The sequence below is a fragment of the Mesoplodon densirostris genome, chromosome 11 (genome assembly GCF_025265405.1).
Source record: "Mesoplodon densirostris isolate mMesDen1 chromosome 11, mMesDen1 primary haplotype, whole genome shotgun sequence".
Taxonomy (NCBI): domain Eukaryota; kingdom Metazoa; phylum Chordata; class Mammalia; order Artiodactyla; family Ziphiidae; genus Mesoplodon; species Mesoplodon densirostris.
The window spans coordinates 32,957,152-32,980,645 of NC_082671.1; the positions used below are offsets into that span (position 1 = coordinate 32,957,152).

At 35.9% G+C, this 23,494-nt stretch overlaps 1 protein-coding gene and 1 pseudogene across 5 annotated transcripts in view; one reads left to right on the plus strand and one right to left on the minus strand.

The window, feature by feature from the left end:
- CNOT2 (CCR4-NOT transcription complex subunit 2) overlaps window positions 1-23,494 on the minus strand; it is a 115,935-nt gene that overhangs the window by 46,347 nt on the left and 46,094 nt on the right. The gene's annotated exons all lie outside the window — the stretch shown is intronic.
- On the plus strand, window positions 14,991-15,103 carry LOC132499644 (small nucleolar RNA SNORA18; annotated as a pseudogene).

A 23,494-nucleotide genomic window follows, 5' to 3' on the forward strand; every position in this document is an offset into this window, starting at 1 on the left:
GTATGTTTTTAGGCTATATATCTCTTTAGGTGTGAAATACAGAAAAATATTTTCAAGGATCTATTAATTTGTTAGAACATACGTTATCTTCTTTGGGCAGTGGATTCCCTGGTGAATCTCAGGCAAGTGCTTCTATAACTCGGAATGTAATTTTAGGGACTAGGTAGGATCCCTCATGCCTAGCCTCTAACCTCTTAAGTAGTCCCTAATAAGAAAGAGAGGTTTTTTAGTGAGTTTTATTTCAGAAAAGTAACAGTGGAAAAAAGCACTTTAGAGTCTGCAAATTAAGACTCTTTACACATGAGATTTTAAAGGTTTGTTTTGTAAAAGTTAAGGATACATTTAATTCTCTTTAAAGGACAATTACTACTGAGTTCTAATTCTAAAAAAGGATAAACATAGGAAAATGGCATGAAACTTGCAGAATTCACTAGAATTTCAGGAGCGTACCAAGACACCTCTCATCAAATTTTACATACATAAGTTAAGTCAAATGGATGCAAAGTGAACTCTTAACAGTTGTGACGTAACATTTATCATCAAAACCAATTACAGACTCTTAGAATCCTAAAATTGAAATTAATTGTACTGAATAAAAAACTTCATTCTAATATAGTGCAAAGAGGTTACTGTTTTGAAAGCAAAACTAAACACGTGAAATGCCTCAGACAGAGGAAAACAGAAATGTTCTCTTTCATCAATACCAAATTTTCCCAGGCTCACTGTGTGTGTGCCAGAGGGAGGGAGAGAAAACACAAACATGTATAATTTCATTTTTGTTTTGTGTGCTTCAACACAGAAATTACACAACAGTGAAAATACTAATTATTTTTACATGACTTCAGCAAAAAAAAAAAAAAAAAAAAGAGGTAAGAGTGTAATACTCTGCCTTCAAATGCAAGCCCCAGTCCCAGGGATGGGTACTGGTATGAAACAAAGAATTCTCTGATCCATGGCAAAATCAGAAAGAAAAAGGAAGGCAACACAGTAAGTTTTTCAAAAAAGCTAGTTTTGGGCTTCCCTGGTGGTGCAGTGGTTAAGAATCCACCTGCCAATGCAGGGGACACGGGTTTGAGCCCTGGTCCAGGAAGATCCCACATGCCATGGAGCAACTAAGCCCGTGTGCCACAACTATTGAGACTGCAATCTAGAGCCTGCAAGCCACAACTCCTGAGCCCACGTGCCTACAGCCCGTGCACCTAGAGCCCGTGCTCTGCAACAAGAGAAGCCACCGCAATGAGAAGCCCGCACACCACAAGGAAGAGTGGCCCCCGCTTGCCGCAGCTAGAGAAAGCCAGCGCACAGCAACAAAGACCCAACTCAGCACCCCCCCCCAAAAAAAGATAGTTTTATTTAATTTTAAAGGGTGTGTCCTGTATTCCATATAGAATGATGGAATGGAGTAGGAAAGTATTTTAGACTACCCAGGAAGGGTGAAACTAGGAAAGTAACAATGAAGCAGAGAAGTAAAGGAACTAACTAGCTAAAGACAGACAGGAAGAGCAGTCAGTGCAAAGTGAACAACAAGGTCCTCAGTGGTGTGGCTCAAGCAGAATGAATTCAGTGGAAGATGGTAGGAACTAAAGTCCAAGATACTAGTGTGAGCAGATCATGTGCCTTGCAGGCCTGGGGAACTCTGGATTTTATTCTATGTGAAATGAGAAGTCAAGAGAGGATTTGGGGGAATTCCTTGGTGGTCCAGTAGTTAGGACTCGGTGCTTTCACTGCCATGGGCCCAGGTTCAACACCTGGTCGGGGAACTAAGATCCCACAAGCTGCACAACGTGGTCAAAAAAAAAAAAAAAAAAAAAAAAGAGAGAGAGAATATGTGGGCAGTTTAAGTGACATAATTTGGCATATCTTATTTATGTATATATTTAATATGATTGTAGCTACTCTGTAAGGAATGGACAAAAGAGGGGACAAGAGTGGAAGCAGGGAAACAGGTTGGTGAGAGACAACGGTGGCTCAGGCCACAGTGGTAGTGGTAGGGGATATGTCAACACTGTACTGAAATATATTAAAGTTATTGGTTATATCATATATATTAAAGTCAGAAATTTTAGAAACTAATTTAAAAACAAAACCATACTTCATTCTACATTACATATAAAATTTGTTCAAGTATTTGGTATATACAATTTGTCAGCCTTCTTCAAGCAAACATATACAGGGCTTGTATCAATTCTGTTAACTGACCACCTTCTCTCTCAACTCTCGTATCACATGTTTTAACAAAGGAGAAGTAAAAACTGAGATTTCACCAAGAAAAATACATGAAATATGTTGTACCAAAAGCAATGTTTCTTAAGTCTTTTTTGAATACAGATCTAAAACATGTAACTAAGACATTTTATATTTCCTTTGATTCCATAAGAACTAATCAGGAGATACACACACACACAGACACACACACACACGTTAGCTTACACTAATTCTATCAGCCTGACAACCCCCCCCCCCCAAAAAAAAGAGTTGGCCTCAAAATGTAGTAGAGAGGAATTAAACTGACAAGCAGAATGGAAGCACTAAGTTGGCTGGATTTTCCCAGTAAACACCTTCATTACTTAATTAGGACTAGCTATGAGGTTCCTAAGGTCTAACATTCTTAATATATAAATATAATATTTCAAAGCCAAATGCAGTAACTCAGAATACTCACAGAAGAATTCATAAAACCTCAAACTTGAGATAATCTTAACCAACAACTTCAAGGCGGGTAAAGTGGTCCCTGATCCAGGTGGGATGAACGGTAATTACAAAAGGGAAGGAATAAGAGGCAAGGCCTGGAGCTTTTTAAATGGTCAAAGAAACAAAGTAAGAAACTTTACAAGTGAAACTTCAAAAATAAATTTAGATAGATAGATAGATAAGTAGATAGATAGGAAAGGGTGAAAAATAGATCATATCCAAGGCAGGATGGGCCGTATTTAATCTTGCACAATTTTCCTTCAGCAAGACCTCTGGAGAGGAACTTACTCTAAAATCATTTATTGTCTATCACGCTGGCATGCTGGGCCAGGCATGGAATCCTATTCCCAGGGAACAGAAACACATCCCATGGCAGAGTGGTCCTTTTCCTGATAGCAAACAAATATAGTTTGATTTTGATATCTATCTCCAGTCTTAAGGTTCCAGCAGCATATTTTAAAGTGCTACTAGACATTTCTGTATGAGAAGTGCATTTTAATAAACTAAATCAGTAATATTTAAAACTGACTTTCCAAGTTACTTTCTCCTGTTCTGTTCTGCATATCATCATATTCTAACCTTTCTTCACAGTGGCTTTCACATTTGTTTTTTGCCATTCTACTTATCACCTTCTTAGTTTAAGCTATGGACTAGATTTTTTTTAGCCCTTTGACTGATCTCCCTTCACATTTCAGTGAACATGCTGAGGGTTTCCTATATGAATTATGCCAAAAACTGTGCTAATGAACACAAAAGCTGAGTAACAGCCCCAAGTCTTGAACAAGCTCACAGCTTAGCTAGGAGAAACACCTGTAACTAAACAATTACAGTATGAAAATCTGTACAGGTGTTTTGGGAACACAAATAAGGGAATATCTAACTCTATCTGAGGGAAACAACTGAAAAATCTTGTAAAGTAATATTTGAACAAATATTTAAAATTGTTAAAAAATTTTTTTTATTTTAAAAAAAGGAGAAGAGTGTAGGGTGGGAGATGAAGCAAACTTTGGCATAAGAAGCAGCAGGAATAAGTTCTCGGAAGTGAGAGAAAAGTCCAGAAACACAAAACTTTTAATACAGCCAACAAGGAGGATGTCTGGAAGGACAATGATAGGTGGTAAGGAAAAATAGGCTAAATTTCAATGCCAGGTTAAGAGGGCAAGGATACAGACGGGAAAGCCAGGTACAAAAATCTAGGTGAAGACTTCCCTCAACTAACACTTTACTATGATGTCATATTCATAACCACTAACCACTAGCCATTCATAACCACTACAATGACTTTGTCACTTTCCTACTCTCGTATCTCTTGTTAATTTCCCCTAAAGGATGCAGACCAATATTCCTGAGATCACGGCCTTAACACAATTTTGCAGCAGTAATTATCTCAAAATCCAACAGCAACCTTATGCCTCAGCTTAGTTTGAGTTATTCACAGTTGTTCCTATACATGATAATCTCTGGAAAATGCCATCTGTAACCCCTGACATCTTCAACAATTAAAACTCAAGCTGAGCAGATTAACTCTAAATATTTATTGAAATCACCCATATCTTTCCACCTCTGTCATTTCTGAGAACAAGCATTTCCAATATCCTTCAATCAGGTCTTTATTAATCCATTCTCATTCCCCTCAAATTTACTCTCCCACATCAGCCAAGTAAATTTTTAAAATAAAAATTTAACAGTCATGGCCCTGCTGACTGAAATGCCTCAACAGCTTTCCAAATCAGTAATAAGGCTTATAAGGCCCTGTGTAACCTCTCTGACCTTAACTGTCTCCACAGGTCCCCTGCCACCACTAAACTGCTGCCACACACACCTTCAGCTACTCAAACACAAGTTCTCTTCCGCCTCCAGACCTTTGCATAGGCTGATACCTCTACTTAGAATGCTCTTTCTCCCACTCTTTGAAACTTTCATACTAAATCAGGACCCCTGGCTTGCAGTCATTGAAAATACTTTATCATAACTATAATTATACAATAATAAGAAATAACTTTTATTGACCACTTACTATGCCAGGTAATATACTCCAAATGTTCCAAAATGTATTTATATAATCTTCATAATTTACTTAGTAATAACTATATAAACATGTATGTAATCCTTATGTATTTACTTATTTAGTCTTCATTTTTAGATGAGAAAACTGAGAACTGGAGAAGTTGGGTAACTTGCCCAAGGTCACATATCTGATGTGCCCAAGATTCCACATCTGATAAGTGACAGAGACGGGATATGATCCCAGACAATCTGCTAGAGTCCCCCCTTTTAACCACAATAGTACACTGACCCTCAGACATACAACTAATAGTTTAATGTTTGTACTCTCCCCAAACTGTAAGCTTCATGACGGGAGAAGCAGTAAAGGGCAAAAAGGGGTGCGGGGCTTACTTTGCAGTAAACAATGGTAAGTAGAGGGTGCCACATCAAATATTTGTGCATGTCAAAAAAAAGATCTCTTTAGCAGAAGAATGAGAATGAACTGCCTAGAGAGAGGTATGTGAAACAAAAGCCAGTCTCTACCAGACTGATCATATCTATTTTAGAGAAAGCAACATTAATTTTAGAATAAAATTATGCTTAAAAGAAAGAACACCACCACTACACCAATTAAAAAGTAATTACTATTTCCATATTCCAATTAACTAATATTTTTACTTTCAAAATATAGCGAACATAATTTAATCATTCAAGGAATTAGAATGGTTATTACAAAACTCTAAATTTTTATTATAAGCTACTGAAATAGACACTGTAGCATTAAACGAGTAGAATATGTTTACCAATTGGGTTAAAACAAGACCAAATCCCTAATGGCAACCTTTTCTTGTGATTCTATTTCTAAAGTAGCCAGGAGTTTTACTGTTAACATGCTGATACACGTGTCCCATCATAAAATCAACTCTTTCAAAACACTGAAGTACGAAGACTTTTTTACAGCCAGCAACTTTTCATCTTTAGCAACGGAGTATGCATCCACCTTGTATTATAAAGGGTAAAGAGAGCCAAATGTAGGTGGGGGTTGGGGGTGACAGGACTGCTCTTTTACTCCTGTTTCCCTAATGGAGATTTTACTACTTCACTCTGATTGCTGAATACAAAATTTGACTTCTTACTTTTCCCTCCCAATTTCATATTCACTATCAGCAAACTCTTCACACCCATACATATACATACAAGTTCTCTGTTGTTTATCAAGCAGGCAGAAAATTAATAAAAATCACAGTGAATTGCCATTAACATTTATCTGCCTTTATCAAGATGTAGTCAATCAAAATTGAAACCAATCATGAGAAGCCATAATATCTGAAGATAATCTGGTTATCTTTATTACTGGCTTTTAGAGGGAAAAGCTGATAGGTCAAATCCACTGAGACACTGCCCAAATTCTATGGAACTAGAATACTGTACACCTATATCAAATATGATATACTACCACCTAGAAATATTTATAACCCAAGGAACTTTTGTTTTAGTGGTATTTTTTGGTAATAGGATTCTGAGCTACCAATCCTACTTCACAACTGTTATAAATAATCCTAATTTTATTTCGTTCCAGAAAACACTAAAAAAAAAAAAAGAAAAGAAAAGAAAAGAAATGGGATTAAATAAAGGAGAGAAAGGCACTTACATTAGAAAAAAAATCTAGCTCCTCAAAGAACAAGGAATTTAATATCTGGAAGTCTTTAGGAGAAGAACAAATGATCTTTCCTCCTATTAAAAAACATATTACTCTTGAAGTCCTACTAGTTCTAGAATACTGTGGTTTGATATCTATAATATAAATAAATGTATAATGAATAGTTTACTAATCTACTTAGGATGCATCTAAAAAAAGTGAAGATTTAGATAAATTTTAAATTGATAATTTCTAAATTCATCAACTTAAATTGATACGGAAATAAAAGCAATTCATTTCATAGTTTTAGTAAATGCAGACTGCCGGATAAATGAGCAATAAAAGCCTTAGTGAACACTGAAAAGGCAGTTAACAGGTAGATGCAAAGGAAACTCTGACTGGAAATGTGATTCAGCAGAAAACTAGAGGCTTATAGGAACATATCAACAATCATTATTTTGGAGAGTAGTTAAATATTTTGGCACAGAGTTCTTTACAGGGGTTACAGGAATACTTCGAAGAGATATCATCCCCCGCAAAACAGGGTAGCTCACATTTGATAAAAAGATAGAGAGGGCATGCCAAGAGAGCGATGAAAACACATCACTCTTCCCAATCCAAAAACTGTTTACTGAAATTTGGTACCTGAAGCTGCTTTATTGAGATGACATTCCCAAAACCATGTACACCATACCTTAGGGAGTGCCCCCACCAAATCTACAAACTCTCTAAAGAGTATTAACAAAAGGCCTATCAGCGCTCCTGATCAGTCTGACTTTGATCTAGGGAGAATATGTTGTGCATGCTTCAACTTGAAGAAACAGATTTTGTGGATGTCCAAATTCTTAAAGTTGCTTGTATCAATATACCTCATACAGATTCAAACTTATAACCACCAACATACAAGCTTTAGAAGACACGTGCATCATCCTAAAATCAAAACACTAATAACTCAAAAAGTGCTAACCGTAAAAGAAGCACACAATCATATATTAACTAAAGAACCAACTATAAATGGTATGCCTTATGACCAGTAAGTTAGATTTCAGAACTCACACAATAGGGCCTAAAATTAAAATAAGCAATATTTTACCCTTAAATATTAAGATATAAATTTATAAATTATAAGTGGAAGAACATATAACAGTAGAAAGCCCGTAAGTTTAGAATATAAAACAAATCCTGTAAGTATGAAGGGAATGTTTTTAATGAGGGTGACTATCTTATGCCAGTGTCAGAGGTGGGGGTGGGGAGCGCTTGCTAATGCAGAAGAGAGAGGGCGGGAATCCACAAGAAACTGATGGATGGTCTGCTTTGCTGGGGGATATGGATTTCTACAAACCTCCCAATAAATTTAAGAAACGCTCGAACTTAGAGGAAAGGAGAGAGAAACTGCTGAGGATTCTGTATTTTGAGGCCCTGCTTTGAGACTTGAAATGTCAAATACTCAGTGCCCCAATCTCTTAAATCCTGACATACTTTCTCTGAAGAAGTGTTAGCCATCACAGGCTATATTCTATTTTTCCTGGGTATAATTTTGAATGTCTTGTTATGTGCAAAAGAATCTAGAAATAACGTGAATAAGAAATACATGGGATAGATCTGGGAGAACTAAAGAAACAATTTTTGAAGCCTTTCTGAGAAGAACCTAAAATGATAGTATTTATTTGTGAGCAAAGTAGTGCAGACACAGACTGCTATAGAACTATTTCTAAAAATTCTGCATTAAGAAAAAAAAATCTATATTGTTAGATCATGATTTTGGATACAAGGAACACAAGCAGAAAATGACAGGAGTGTTAGCATTTTACACACACACACACACACACACACACACACAATTTGGTGAGCTTGTTCACTCAACAAATGTTTGCTGAACTGTGTACCAGATATTGTGCCTTCACCGCTTCTATACTTTGTTAACCTCAAATCTAGAGATGGGTAGAAATGTTCCAGTCTTCCTGTCTAGATTTCAAGGAAAAAGATGTTTGAAGTTTCTATTCTTTCGAATTTTAAAAATATAGCTACTCGCCTGAAACTCTGGGAAAGGGAAGAACAGCATGTCTAAAGCTAGTGGAAGGAAACTAAAATATGCCTCCTTCTGATACCAAGTTAAACGTAGCAAAATTTTTAGTCTATGGATTTATGCTTTCCCTGACTTTTTCTCTTAGCTTCTTTTCTGAACATGAGTTTTCTGGTCCTGCTATACTCTGTGGAGAATATGAAGTTTAAAAAAATCTAACAAACTTCCTTTGTATTACAACATTAATGGCTTATTCAGTTTAAGGTTTTCACTCTTTCACATCTAACTAATAAGAAATGAAATTATTTCTTAGAACACTAGGACTTTAATAATTTATGAGATAATTTTATGAAAAAAATAATTTATAAGAAACACTATATTTTTAAACTAACAAAATGACTCACTGACAAAATGGCCCAACGTCCACCCTTAATATACTGATGACAGCATCATTTTTCCCCCAGCCTTTCCCACCACCTACTTACCTGTGCAACTTCTTTCAACATTGGCTACTCTGGGGATTGGAAAGCTCAGGGCTGGAGGCTGAAGTGAAGAAGGAAAGGTTGGAGGGTGAGCCATGGCACCAGCCCCGCACTAGGAGCGCCCCTGAGATATTACAGCAGGGTTGACACCATAGCTCTGAAGTTCAAACTCCAGCAAACGATAAGAAAGGAGTCCAACCAGAACATGATAAACGATGGGATTCTTCCGCTCTTTGAAAAATAAGGAAATCATGCTATAAAGATCTGAATGCCCAGTTTCAACATTATGACTCCCTGTTCCCCTCTTCATCATTTCCCAACCCCAGATTCACCTCAGACTGATTCAAAGTGCTAATCAAAACAAAGAGGGTGGGGGGTGAAGTGCACAAGTAGAGCTTTCTATAAACTTGCACACAGAAAATGAGGATAGGGCTCACCTGGCCATCATAAAAACGTCCAAGACAATATGTTAAAATACTCTGCCTATCTGCCCCTTGAATACTTTCTTGCTCTCCTAAGCACTCAACATGAAATCTAAGGCTCTCATACACATTAACATTAATACCACCAGCCAGCAAAATGACAGCTGGACTATTTGGATGTATTGATATTTAAATTCCTAAAAGTGGGCCAATGAGCTTTTCAAAACCCAGGGATAACTTGTCGGTATAAGGATATTCCTTGGGGGAATTTCCTGGCAAGTCCAGTGGATAGGACTCCGCACTTCTGCTGGGGGCCGGGGTTTGATGCCTGGTCAGGGAACTAAGATCTTGCAAGCCGTGCAACATGGCCAAAAAAAAAAAAAAAAAAAAAAGTATATTCCTTGGGAGGAAACTAATTTCTTAAAAGTGTTCCACTCTGATAAAAGCAAATAAGGACCCCCTCAACTAAAATAACTTTAATCAAACTAGATGATAAAAAAATTATAGACTTTTAAAGAAATAAATCTAAATACAGGACTTAAGCTGTGACTTTTATGAGAATGTGAATCCTCATTTTACAATATAAAAAGTAAATTACTGATTCAGAGGAAACTAGACTTTGATTATTATGACTACTAAAGCTAATAAAAATAGATGCTCATTTAAGTTATTTAAAGATAATTTATAATGAAGTATCAGAATCCTAAATTATGTTATATGAAGCAATTAAAAATAAAAAGTATTCCTTTAGCAAGGGAACACAGGACTTTTAAAATACTTCTAAACATCTTGCCATATAAATTAATTCAGTAAACATTATTCAGTGAGCATCTATAATGTAATGTGCTAAATATATTTACATTTATACCCTTATGTACTTTATCCATTTGATGCTCAGGATAAAGAACATCACAAATCAAAGGGAGTAAAGAAGAAAACACATTTACAATGCTCCTGCACCATTACTCTGGCCTCCAGGCCTTAGTGAACTTACCCTTCATTACCTGCAATCTCCTACCATTTCCCCCTTCTCTTACTGTCTTCCTGCCCCACTGCCCCACTCCCCTTGCTATTCCTCAAACACAAAAGGCATACTCCTGTCTTCAGACCTTTGTACTTCTTGTACCCTTCAAGAATGCTTTTTTTAGGTATCTACATGGCTTCACCTCACCATACTTCATATATTGAGCCATCCTAGTGAGGACTTCACTGCTTATTCTATTTAAAAGTACACTATCCTTTTCCCCAACCCCTTAGGCACTCTCTATCCCCTTTCCTGTTTTAATTTTTCCTCCACAGCATGTATCGAAATATAATACACAATGCATTTTATTTATTTTGTTTAATGTCTTCCTATACTCTAAAACATCAGCTGCACAAAAACAGAATTTATTTATTTATTTTGTCTCTTTGTTCACTTCTGTCTCCACAGAATCTGGAACAGTGCCTGGCACTGAGTAGGCCCATAACATGAACGTGTCCTCCTCTTACTCCACACATGCTGTTACTTGAGCGTTATTTGACAGTAACCCATCACTGCAGTGCTTACAGCACATGTGAAAATTTTATGAGCATAACAATTATTTTAAAAAGTAATGGAATTATGTCAAAAATTAATGTTAATTTTTGTATTTCTGAAACATATGAATAAAATTGTTTTATGCCTTTTTCCACTGAAATTGACAACCACTTCCAAAATACCTAATAGACTAACAGACACCTTCAGTGGTTAGAATGCCATGCCATGAGAAATACCAAATAAGGATTTGGAGATGAAAAATTTTTTTTTCTATTTCCCAAACTTTTTCTCAAGTTAGATTACCTTTTAAAAAAAAAGTTATTTCACGAGCATTTCAGACTTAACAGTTTAATATGATGAGACAACACACGTCTCTTTTCTATCAAAAAATCCCACTAGAAGAATTATACTACTTAGAGCCACTGGGTTGCACTGCAGTCCATGGGAATACGCACTCCTTGAGAACAGTGTACTGCTAGAGCAGCTTAACACAGTGGGCCTGGTACAAATAAGCACTAATATGTGTTGAGAGTTTATCAAATGATGGGTATTACTCAAAGCACCTTATATATATTACCTCACAATCATAACAAAACCCCTATAAGATGTACTTTTACCTCAAATTGAGGCACAGAAGGGTAGGGCCTATGGACTCTCATTAGATTGAAAATATTTCTCTATCACAGTTATCATGAAGCATACCCAGCCCCTGCAACCCCAGTAAGATACTAAAGATTTAATCTCCACAAAAACCCAAGTGGACAGACTCCAAATTTTAGAAGTTAGCCGAAGTGTAGGTGAGGGTGAGGCATGGGCTTGAAAACTGAGAGATGAAGACCTACATTCTGAACTGTGGATCCTCCACTTTCTTTCCTTAACCTGCTACAGAACACTGTCAGTCAGCCTTAAGAACCACCCCTCTACCCCACCTCTCCACCTGTGGAAAAACTGAATTGCTCCGGAGAAACAAATGTCACACACTATCAAAATGAGCTTCTCCCCAACGGAAAGGTTAACTCAACTACATGTTAACACAATGTCCACAAACACTGTTACCACTTCTTAAAAACTTATTTGGAAATAATTTTAGATTCACAGAAGAGCTGCAAGAATAGGACAGAGTTCCCATATGCCCCATTTTTCCCTCGTGGTAACATCTTATTAGTACAAGTATCAAAACCAAGAAATAAGCTATTATCTAACAACTTCACACGGATTTCACCAATTTTCCACTAATGTCCTTTTTCTGTTCCAGGATCCATATTATATTTAGTTTTATGCTTCCTTAGTCTTCTGCAACCTCAGACTTTACTTCAGTCTTTCACAGCATTGATGTCTTCATTTATACCAATGTAACTACACTGCACAATGTCCTGCAATTTGGGTACGTCTGATGTTTCTTATGACTGGATTGAGGTCTTGCATTTTAAAAGCCACATCACCACAGAAGTAATGTGTCCTTCTCAAGTGCATCGAATACGATGGACATATTCCAATATTTGCGTGCACGTGATGATAATATGTCTTATTACAGGTGATACTAAACTTGATCTTGATTAAGATGGTATATCTGCCCGTTTTCTCCATTGTAAATTACTATTTTCCTCTTTAAAACAATAAATGTTCTGAAAGAAGTACTTTGAGAGCATGCAAATACCTGTTTGTCCTTAAATTTTTGCTCACTAATTATGACATTCATCCATGGATACTGCCTACAGCACCTATTACTGTTATGGTCTAATGATGATTTTCTATTTTCTTCATTTCTTTTACACTATATTTGTTCATCAAAATGTTTCTACAAGTAGACAAATCATCTTTTAAAGATCTCACTCTCAAATATGAATAAAGTGTCAAAGACTTTACCTAACTGACCCAAAGTGATATAGGTAGAAAGTGAAGAATAACATCTCAAAACCAGAGTCCTTCACTCTATAACCATCATATTCTTTCTGTTTTATTACACTGCTTTCATCCCAGTAGAAAAGAACAGGTTTAAAATTTCATATGCCCCAAGAAGCCTCTCTCGGTACTTCTGGTCCTAAATAAGAGAGACCTTTTTTTTTCTTTTTCCTAGAAACAATATCTTCCTATTTTCATTAGCACATGTACTACAATGTCTTTAATTTACTGGGTTGGGTTAAACAATGAAGTGATGATTTAATATTCGATCTGACAGAACACACATTTTTGGAGTAAGGAATACAAATTAGTAAAATTATTACCTCAGCTGATAAGACAAATGGCCAATGTATGTATGGGTCTATTAGATTCTAGGGAATCTTAAGGGAGGGAATTCAAGGGAAATTGTTCAACTTTTTGCTTCAGGTAAAACAGAATCACAGCTATGATGACTCCATATATGAATTGGAAGTTATTTACTGACTTGTACTGTTCGATGTTTCTTTCCAAATGACCTTAAGTGGTGAGAACAGATCTGATATTTCTTTGTATTGCATACCACATATTGTCTTACACAATAGAAAGTATTCGAGTCTTGACTGAACACTGATATAGAAGCTTATTCTCTCTCTCAGGAATGATTTTTCATCTATCTTCTCAACCAAAATATAATTTTTAAAAAATGAAATCTTAGGACTTCTACTTCCAACCAAGATGGAGAAGTAGGAATCCTCTCATTCCCGCGTCACCTAAAACAACTTTAAAAATGGATAAAATATGTTAAACAATGGTTTTCAGACATAGGACATAAGGCAGTACAAGATAATAACCCTTGAGAGAAGAGAAAGAACTGATGTGAGCCCTACAGCTGCCCATGCTTACTGAATGGAGGAGTTTCCAGGTGCAGGCTGCAATACAAGGAGAGGGAGCCCTGGTGAAGGCCAGAAATCTCTGTGAATTGAGGAAGTGTAGCTGAGAGTCTGAGTAGGCTAAGGTATCTATAGAGTGAGAAGGCTAGAGCACCAAATAAGAGAGAGCTGTAAAGAGAAAGAGAAAGTGTTCTAGAGATCTGGAAAGGGTTCCTGAGTCTTCCAGCTAAGTACTGATCAGCATATGCATGTGAGGAACTGACCAGAGGCTGGGAAAAGAGAGAGCAAAAACAATCTCTAGGGCTCACACAACTGTGCCCTAAGCCAGAGTAGAAAAATATTATAATTCACAGGGTGTCAGATAGAGTACTCAGAAGAGTACAGCCTCAGTAATTGGGAAAAATTAGCCCTAGGCTAAAGGCTACTGTGGTTCTTTGTAACAAAACTTACAGTTAAAAAGGGGGGTGGGGTGGGGTGGGGAAATGTCTCAAAGGGCTCCAACAGCTTCTAAGTAACTGTGCCCCTAAGAAAGCTCAAGAATATTTACAAAAGTACGAAAACATATATAGCACTGAACAGGTAAAAATTCCAAGAACTGGTACCCAAGCAAAAGTTTCCAGGCATGCAAAGAAGCAATAAAATAAAATACATAATGGGAAACCAACAATAGAAACAGACCCAGAAATGACACAGATGATAGAATTAATAGATAATAACATTATAAAACTGTTATTACAACTACTTTTTGCATGTAAAGGGAAGAATAACTGGCATGATGAAGAAAAGACTGGTGAACTTAAAAACACAGCTATAAAAAACTACCCTAAATACACGGAGAGAAAAAAGATTTTACTGAACAGGGCAACAGTAAGTTGGGAGAACTTCAAGTGATCTAATATATTTGTAATTGGAGTCCCCAAGGTAGAATGGGAATAGAGTAAATATTTACAGAAATAATAGATTAAAAATTCCAACTGACTCACTTTGCTGTATACCTGAAACTAACACAACATTGTAAATCAACTATATGTCAACAAAAATTATAAAAAAATAAAAATAAAATAAAATCCAAATTTGATTAAAAAATACTTATAAATACATAAATTTAAGAGGCTCAATAAATCTCAAGCATAACAGACACGAAAAAAACTATACCAAGATACATCATAATTAAAATGTGTAAAACCAATGACCAAAAAATGTTAATAGTAGCCAGAGAGAAAAAGTTACATTATGTAAAGAGGACAAAGACAGAATGACAGAAGACTTTTTGTTGGAAATGGTCTAAGTCAGAAAACAGAGCAAAATATTCAAAGCACTAAAAAAGCTGTCAACTATGATTTCCACGTCCAGCAGAAAATTTATCAAAAATAAAAGTGAAATAAAGACTCTTTCAGACATCCAAAATCTAAAAGAATTCATCACAATCAGAAATGTATTACAAAAATGTTTTTTTGGTCGAAGTCTATCCTGATGGGGCTTTTTCTGTAGACCCACGTTGCTGGAAACTCCTCACAGAATAATACGTGGTTTGCTTTACTGATTTCTAGGAAAGAACTATAAGACAGAGATGCCACTAAAAGTGTGAAAGATCTAATGGTCATATTTTTTTATCTTAGGTATTGGAATATCCCAAAGGCCTGTCCTATTCTAGGATGTGATAGCTTAGGGTGAATATGACTTGAACTTACGTTTAGAGGGCGTGTGAAATTGAGAACCAGGTAGATTCATCTACTCTAACCCTAAAAGTGGCCCTAAAATAAACTGCTTGAAGAAACTAGATCCTAAAGATTATAGGTGGGGAATTTTTGAAGTATGTCATCAGTATGTCCATATTCAAGCAGAGATAAAAGAAGCTCAACTAAAAGAACTGTGGACTGGAACTTCCCTGGCGGTCCAGTGGTTAAGACTCCATGCTTCCACTGTGGGGGGTGCAGGCTTGATCCCCGGCTGGGCAACTGGGATCCCATGTGCCACGCAGCACGGCCAAAAAAAAAAAAAAAAAGAACTGTGGATTGACATGACAATTGTGGGTTAGGTAAACTTTCTTTTTAAACGGGCTATCTTGAAGATCATGACTCAAACTTTCGAGGAACTAAGGTAAGGTGACAGGCAGTGAAAGGAATCACAAAACACAAAATTCTTAAATAAAAATTTAATGACTTTAATGTTGTCTATGTTACACATAACTTAAAAACTTTAAAAAAATTTAAAGTCCTTCAAGTAGAAGGAAAATGATACTATAAAGAAAGAAGGGAAGGAAGGAAAAAAAAAAACAACCTCCTGGATTGGTAGTGTCTTAGGCACTGGCAGAAGCAAACACAAATCCCCTTGGGAAAAATGTCTTTCCATCTAGTCCTCAAAGAAGTCACACAGATTTCTAAGAAACATAAAATGGTAACTTACACACCTACAAGGAATCAAGGTATCGTAAGTGAGAACCAGAAGAAACAAAAGACATGAGAATGATCTGTGGCAACTTTCAGCTGCTGGATTTATCACATATTAAACATAAGCATGTATAAAATGATTAAATAAATAAAAGAAGATATATTAGAGCCAAACTCTAAACAAAAAAATAATGGTAAAAATGTGAAAAATAATGATAAATATGTGGGTATAGAAGACATAGACAAGATTAACGAACTTGATCTAATGGAAACAGAGCAATACACCTGCCAACTGGTCAATATGCATTTTGTTCAAGTAAGTAAACAAATAATTGATATCATACTGACCACATTCTCTAGCTACAGCGGAATATGTGAGAAATCAGCAATACGAAGATAATTAGAAAAGCCTCATAAGTTTGGAAAATTAAGAACACTTAAGATTAAAGAACAGTAAAACAAACCCTAAGGAATAAAAGGAAATATCAATAACTTAAAGAGTATAAATTGATGAATATAGAACAAAAAATAAATTTAAAGCAAGGGTGACAAATAAGATGAAAAGGCACACAGTCAACAATCTTACGGATGAAAAAAGGTGCTAAAAAGAAAAAAATATTTAAGACGGTAGCATTATGAATAATTTCTTAATCCTGATAAAGAATATCTACAAAAAAAACCCCAAACCTGCATCAAACATCATATTTACTGGTGACAAAGTTTGTAAGACAAGTAACAAGAGAAAGATTCCTACTACTAATACTTCTACTCAACCTTGTATCAGAAATATGAGTGAGTTCTGAAAAGAAATGCAAGTTATAAAAATTGTAAAGTATCAAAACTGGAATTTCCAGATGATATATTTATTTACATGAAAGAACCTACCCCACAAAGAACCTACAGATAAATTATAAGAATAAAAATTTAGGGTCTTCCCTGGTGGTCCAGTGGTAAAGAATCCGCGTTCCAATGAAGGGGACGCAGGTCTGATCCCTGGTTGGGGAACTAAGATCCCACATGCCGTGAGGCAACTAAGCCCGAGCACAACTACTGAGCTCATGCTCCTCAACCAGAGAGTCTGCGAACCACAAACTACAGAGCTTACGTACTCTGGACCCCGCGCGCCCTGGAGCCCGCGCACCACAACTAGAGAGAAGCCCACACCCCAACGGAAGATCCTGCATGCCTCAACGAATACCACGTGTGCCGCAACTAAGACCCGACGCAGCCAAAAAAACAGTAATCAAGTTTAAAAGTCAACTGTATGTCAATATAACAGTAACATCTATAAAATATAATTTTAAAAATACAATTTACCAAAAAAAGCAACAAAAAGTACTTATGTATAACTCTGACTAAAGATTTATAATTCCATTATTTAAAAAAAATACAACTTTATTGAGAGAAAATCTAGAAGACCTCAGTGTATGAATTCAGGGAGAGGAAGAATAACATAAACATATCATTTCTTCCCCAAATGAAAATGAAGTCAATAAAATTCCACTTGTAAACACAATGCCTTTTTTTTTTTTCAAATTCTAAATTTGTCACTGAACAAAAGGCCAAGAAAGTCAAGACAATAATAAAGACCAAGGTGGAGAGACAGACACGAAGATTTAACACAAAGCTATAGTAGTTAAGAAAGTGGGACACTGGTGCAGGCAGAGACAAACACATCAAAGTAATAAAATAGAGATATAAGAAACAGACCCACAAATATAAACAAACTGATTTATAACAGAGCACTGCTGATTAGGAGGAAGAAAGAACAAAATCAATACATGATGCTAATATAATTGATTATCTTTATGCCAAGAAAAGGAATTTGGCCTCCTCAAACCATATACAAAAATCAATCTCAGAAGGATTTAAACATGAAAGACAAAATTAAAAATCTTTATAGACATGAGAATATCTTTTACTTAATTTCAATAGGGAAATATGTCTCAAACAACCTCAATAAATTTGAAAAATTTTTAATTTGACATTATTAAATGTCAGATTAATATGAACACTGTTGATGGGACTCAAAATTGGTATAAACACACCTAAACATATTCCTAGAAGACCTTTTGTGAATTTAATTTTCATAAAATTTGAGACTACGACATGGTTCAGAAAACTCCTCTAACTTCATAAAGCTCCCTCTTCTGTTGTTTTCATGCAGTCTCTAAAAGTACAATGGCAAGTTTTCTGAGGTTTTCTTGGCTCTGTTCCCCTCTCCCACTTTAATCTGCTCCTTCTCTTTCCTCTGTCCCTGTTGTCCCTATCCTGCTCAATTTTGATTCCACTCCCAGAAACTTCTCAACAGGGTCCTGGAAGGGAGCACTGGTGGGTCAGTCTGGAGAGTTCAGAGCTAGGCAGCTGAAGTCACTTTAGGCCTCACCACAGGTCCCTTAACCCTGATCTAATAAAGTGGGCAAAACCTCCCCAATTTCAAATTGGCTAATCACACTTACCACTTTCAAAATGGCTCTTCACCACTTTGAGGTGCTTCTATGCTCAGGTCCAGACACTCCAATGCTTCTATGTTCTTATGCATAAAAACTGATAATTTAGGTCTTTTGTTAGACTTTCACCTGCTTATATTTTGAGGTTCATGGAGATATTTCATCCCCAGTTTTTGTTACAAATGTTTTCATGGGTTTTGGTTTTCTATCTAGTTGTTCTATTTTTATATGGGAATTTAGAAAGATTAAAAAAACAAAAAACTAAGCTGTCACCATCAGTGCAATCATCCCAGAATCTAAGTAAGGCCTGAGCTTATATTTTAAAAGGTAACTATGCACCAGTGTTTTCTTAGGTCAGTCTCCCAAAGCAATAGAAATAAAAGCAAAAATAAACAAATGGGACCTAATCAAGCTTATAAGCTTTTGCACAGCAAAGGAAACCATAAACAAAATGAAAAGACAACCTAGGGACTGTAAGAAAATATTTGTAAATGATGAAACGGACAAGGGCTTAATTTCCAAAATATACAAACAGCTCATACAATTCAATAACAACAACAAAATCAAATCGAAGAATGGGCAGAAGATCTAAATAGACATTTCTCCCAAGAAGACATACAGATGGCCAATACGCACATGAAAAGATACTCATCATTGCTGATTACTAGAGTAATGCAAATCAAAACTACAATGAGGTACTACCTCATACCAATCAGAATAGCCATCATTAAAAAGTCTACAAATAAATGCTGGAGAGGGTGTGGAGAAAAGGGAACACTCTCATACTGTGGTGGGAATATAAATTGGTGCAGCCACTATGGAAAACACTATGGAGGTTCCTCAAAAAACTAAAAACAGAGTTGCCATATGATCCAGGAATCCTACTCCTGGGCATATACCCTGACAAAACTGTAATTCAAGAAGATACATGCACCCCCATGTTCACAGTAGCACTATTTACAATAGCCATGACATGGAAACATCTGTCCATCAACAGATGAACGGATAAAGAAGATGTGGTACATATATGCAATGGAATACTACTCAGCCATAAAAAGATTGAAATAATGCCATTTGCAGGCAACATGGATGCAACTAGAGATCATCATACTAAGTCAGGCAGAAAGAGAAAGACAAATACCATATGATATCACTTAAATGTGGAATCTAAAATATGACAGAAATGAACCTATCTATGAAAAAGAATCACAGACACAGAGAACAGACTGGTGGTTACCAAGGGGGCAGGGGTTGGGGGAGGGATGGAGTGGGAGGTTGGGGTTAGTAGATGTAAGCTTTTATATATATCTACATATACATTGATATATAGGTATATATCCAATAGGATGGATAAACAACAAGGTCCTACTGTATAGCACAGAGAACAATATTCAATATCATATGATAAACTAACAGAAAAGAATAGTTTTTAAAAAGTATATATGTATAACTGAATCACTTTGCTGTACAGCAGTAATTAACACAACATTGTAATCAACTATACTTCAATTAAAAATACAGTAACTTTGCTTCTATATTTTCTGATTGACAGAAGTATCTACACTAGTGTTTTAACTTTCTATTTAATGATGAACACATTCCATATTCATGATTGGGGCAAATTACTTAAATATAAAATGTGTTTCTGAAAGAGAACACAATATTTCATGTGTAAAAGCCTAGAGCTAAGTTCCCAAAGGAGCACCACAGTGAACACAAAAGGATTCCGCCAGATATTTTAAATCTTCTCAGGAAACACGTCAGATATCAGATATCTGTCAGATATCAGATACCACCTGAACTACGTAAGTGTTTTAGACCTAATTACTTAATTTAACAAAACTGTTAACATTTCTGTTGGCCCAGAGGCACTGTGAAAAAATTACTAAGATACTAAGGGTGCCATAGAACCATGTATCTTAGTGAAACCTGCTTTTTGGAAAACAAATGTCACCTCATTTGATGATTTCAGAAGATGAGTAAAAAAGTATCAGAACATATAATGCATTCAAAGAAAGACCAACATTGTTAGCATCACGTAATAAACCAACCAATGAGGAACTTGGGAATTCATTTAATGTGATGTTTTTGGTTGGCCAGAGGAAGAAGAAAAAGATGAGCCATGAATGACAAATAAATGTCAAAATTTATTTGAAACAAATATTTAGGTCATGGAGTCAAAATAACTTTTGCTGCTGATAATATGATCGTGACATGAGCAGAAGCATCACATTTAAAGTGCAATTACAAAAGTGATCTCATTTTAGCAGGAATTGTATAACTGCAAGTGAAGACAACAGTCACCAATTTGAGTTTTTTTATTCCCCTTCCTTCATCCTGTGGCTACAGCCATTTGTTTCCAAGAGTTTCAAGAGCAATGAACTGTGAACCAGTTCACTGATTTCAGGTACTTATTTTTGAACAAATTCCTTCCTCAGCTCACTCTTGCTCACCTTAACCCAGTGCCAAACAGCAAGGATGTCTAAAGCCTCCCGTCTTTCTGCTCTACGTGCTAGACCTATTCTGATAACTCTCGAATTGCTAAGTATTCATTTTTCAAAAATTCTTTTCCATTTTAAGTGTTCTTTATATTATGCATCTTTAACATGTGTAATATATCAGATTCCAAGTGCTTTGATGCTGGTGCTGTTTTCAATCATACTAGAAGCTATCAAGAAAAGGTTATAAGCTACTATGTTACAACCATGACTCTAAGATACCATCAGTTGTAAAATACATCCTGATAGCAGAGAGATAAAAATTTTCAATAATGTGTGATCACTTATAATAAAAGAAATGGGGTACTTCATTGCTTGTTTACATTAAATTTTTACTGCAGTGCAAAAGAAAAAAATGTAATTTGTATACATTATTGTACAATACTCTTGCATACTGAATGGAAGCACACCTACCAGATGAGTTTGTATGTGCACCATTGATTGTTAAATAATTTGGAAACTTGTGTTTTAAATGCTTTACATTATGCAGAATTGTCAGATATCTGAAATGTCAGATAGGTGTTGAGTGTTTTAGCAATATCTGGGAAATTGTTTACGGTTTGGGGTGGGCTGGAAAGTCATTATATTTTTTTCTATTCAAAATAACAGAATAGGGGCTTCCCTGGTGGCGCAGTGGTTGAGAATCTGCCTGCTAATGCAGGGGACATGGGGTCGAGCCCTGGTCTGGGAAGATCCCACATGCCACGGAGCAACTAGGCCCGTGAGCCACAACTACTAAGCCTGCGCGTCTGGATCCTGTGCTCTGCAACAAGAGAGGCTGCGAGAGTGAGAGGCCCGCGCGCCGAGATGAAGAGTGGCCCCCACTTGCCGCAACTAGAGAAAGCCCTCGCACAGAAACGAAGACCCAACACAGCCATAGGTAGATAAATAAATAAATAAATAAATAAATAAATAAATAAATAATTTTAAAAAATAACAGAATATAGGGTACCACTTTTCAAAAAATTGCCACATAATACATAAAGATTATATACTGATATATATATGTAATAAAAATATAAAAACAAAAAGAATAAAACAAAATTCAAACAACGGAGTACTTCTGGGAAAGGAGGCAGTGGAAGGGTGGGACATGGAAATATCTCCATTAAGTACAATACGCAAGCTGTAGAAAAACGCATATTTGTTAAAAACAAAGACAACAAATCACATTTGCACCTATATAATCACTAGAAAAGATACACACTAAACTGTTAAAAGTAAAACTTTGAAGGTAAACTTTCACATTCTATAGCTCTGTAATTTAAAAAACTAATAGAAAGGAAATAAAATAGTTAATGGCAGGGGGAGAGAGGAGGAAATAGCAATACGATCACTGCCATCATTCTCTGACAGGATACATTCCACAACGTTAATGTGGTATTCTAGATAATGAGGTATTCTTAAAGAACATACAGACTAGGATGCATTAGATCTAGTTTATAAACAACATACACTGAACTAGCTAGCATATGATGTGATCAATGACCTCAAAGTAGCATTCTAAAAATCTTGGAGAGATATATATATAAGTGGCATTTCCCCCAGCACGCTTTGCAGTTTCTTCCTGTCACCTCTTTCTTTGTTTTATTTAATTTTATTGAAACAACATGCATTTGAACACCCATTATGTAACTGAAACCATGCTAGGTACAGGCAGTACCAAAATAAATATGGCTCCAGTTTTCAAGATGCTCGTAACATACAGTAGCACTGTCTAATACAACTCTGTGCAATAATGGAAAAGTTCTATATCTGCACTGTTCAATATGGTGGCCACTAACAGCATGTAACTATTGAGCATTTGAAATGTGGTCGATGTGACTGAGAAATTAAATTATTTTATTTTGTTTAAATGAATTTAAATACCACTTATGGCTAGTGCCTACGGTACTGGACAGCACGGGGCTACAGCAAGACAGGGAAAAATAAACATAATTACATTGTATCATGGTACACACTAAACTAGAAGTATGCACAAAAGCTACAAAGCAAGGAGAAGGAATGCTGAAGCCCATCACAGAATGGCTTCTGAAAGTATTGATATCTGATTCTTGAATCACGGAAGAAAAGTGAGGCATTACATGAAGAGGAACCCAAACAAGTAAAGGCTTAAAGTGTAAAAGTGCATAGCATGGAGATTAAAAAGCAGTTTTATATTACTCAATGGAAAAACTTTTCCATTTATATTACTCAATAAGCAAACAGAGGAGACAATGGAAATAAAAGTATGCGGGGTCAGAATGTGTAAAGATTATACGTAATGTTTAGGAGCTCGTCTGCATTATATAAGAGAGGGGAAGAAGGCACTGGTAAGTTAACCTGGTAATTAATATGGTTAGATTTGTGCATGCTCATAGTTGGAATAAATTAGTGTAAATTAGAGAAAGAAAAGAAAATTCTAGCTAAAAACTGGAGTTATATTTCCTTGGAAGAAGCTTGACAATCTTTCTAAAAGAATAAACTATAAACCATTTACATAATTAAATTATCTCACCTGAACTAATATACCAGTCTGTCTATGCAAATAAACTTCAACTACTCTAGTCATACTCAAAAAACTTTTAACTGGGCTTAAATTCGTAGTGAGAAATGAAACACACAAAGTAGATACCAATAGAAA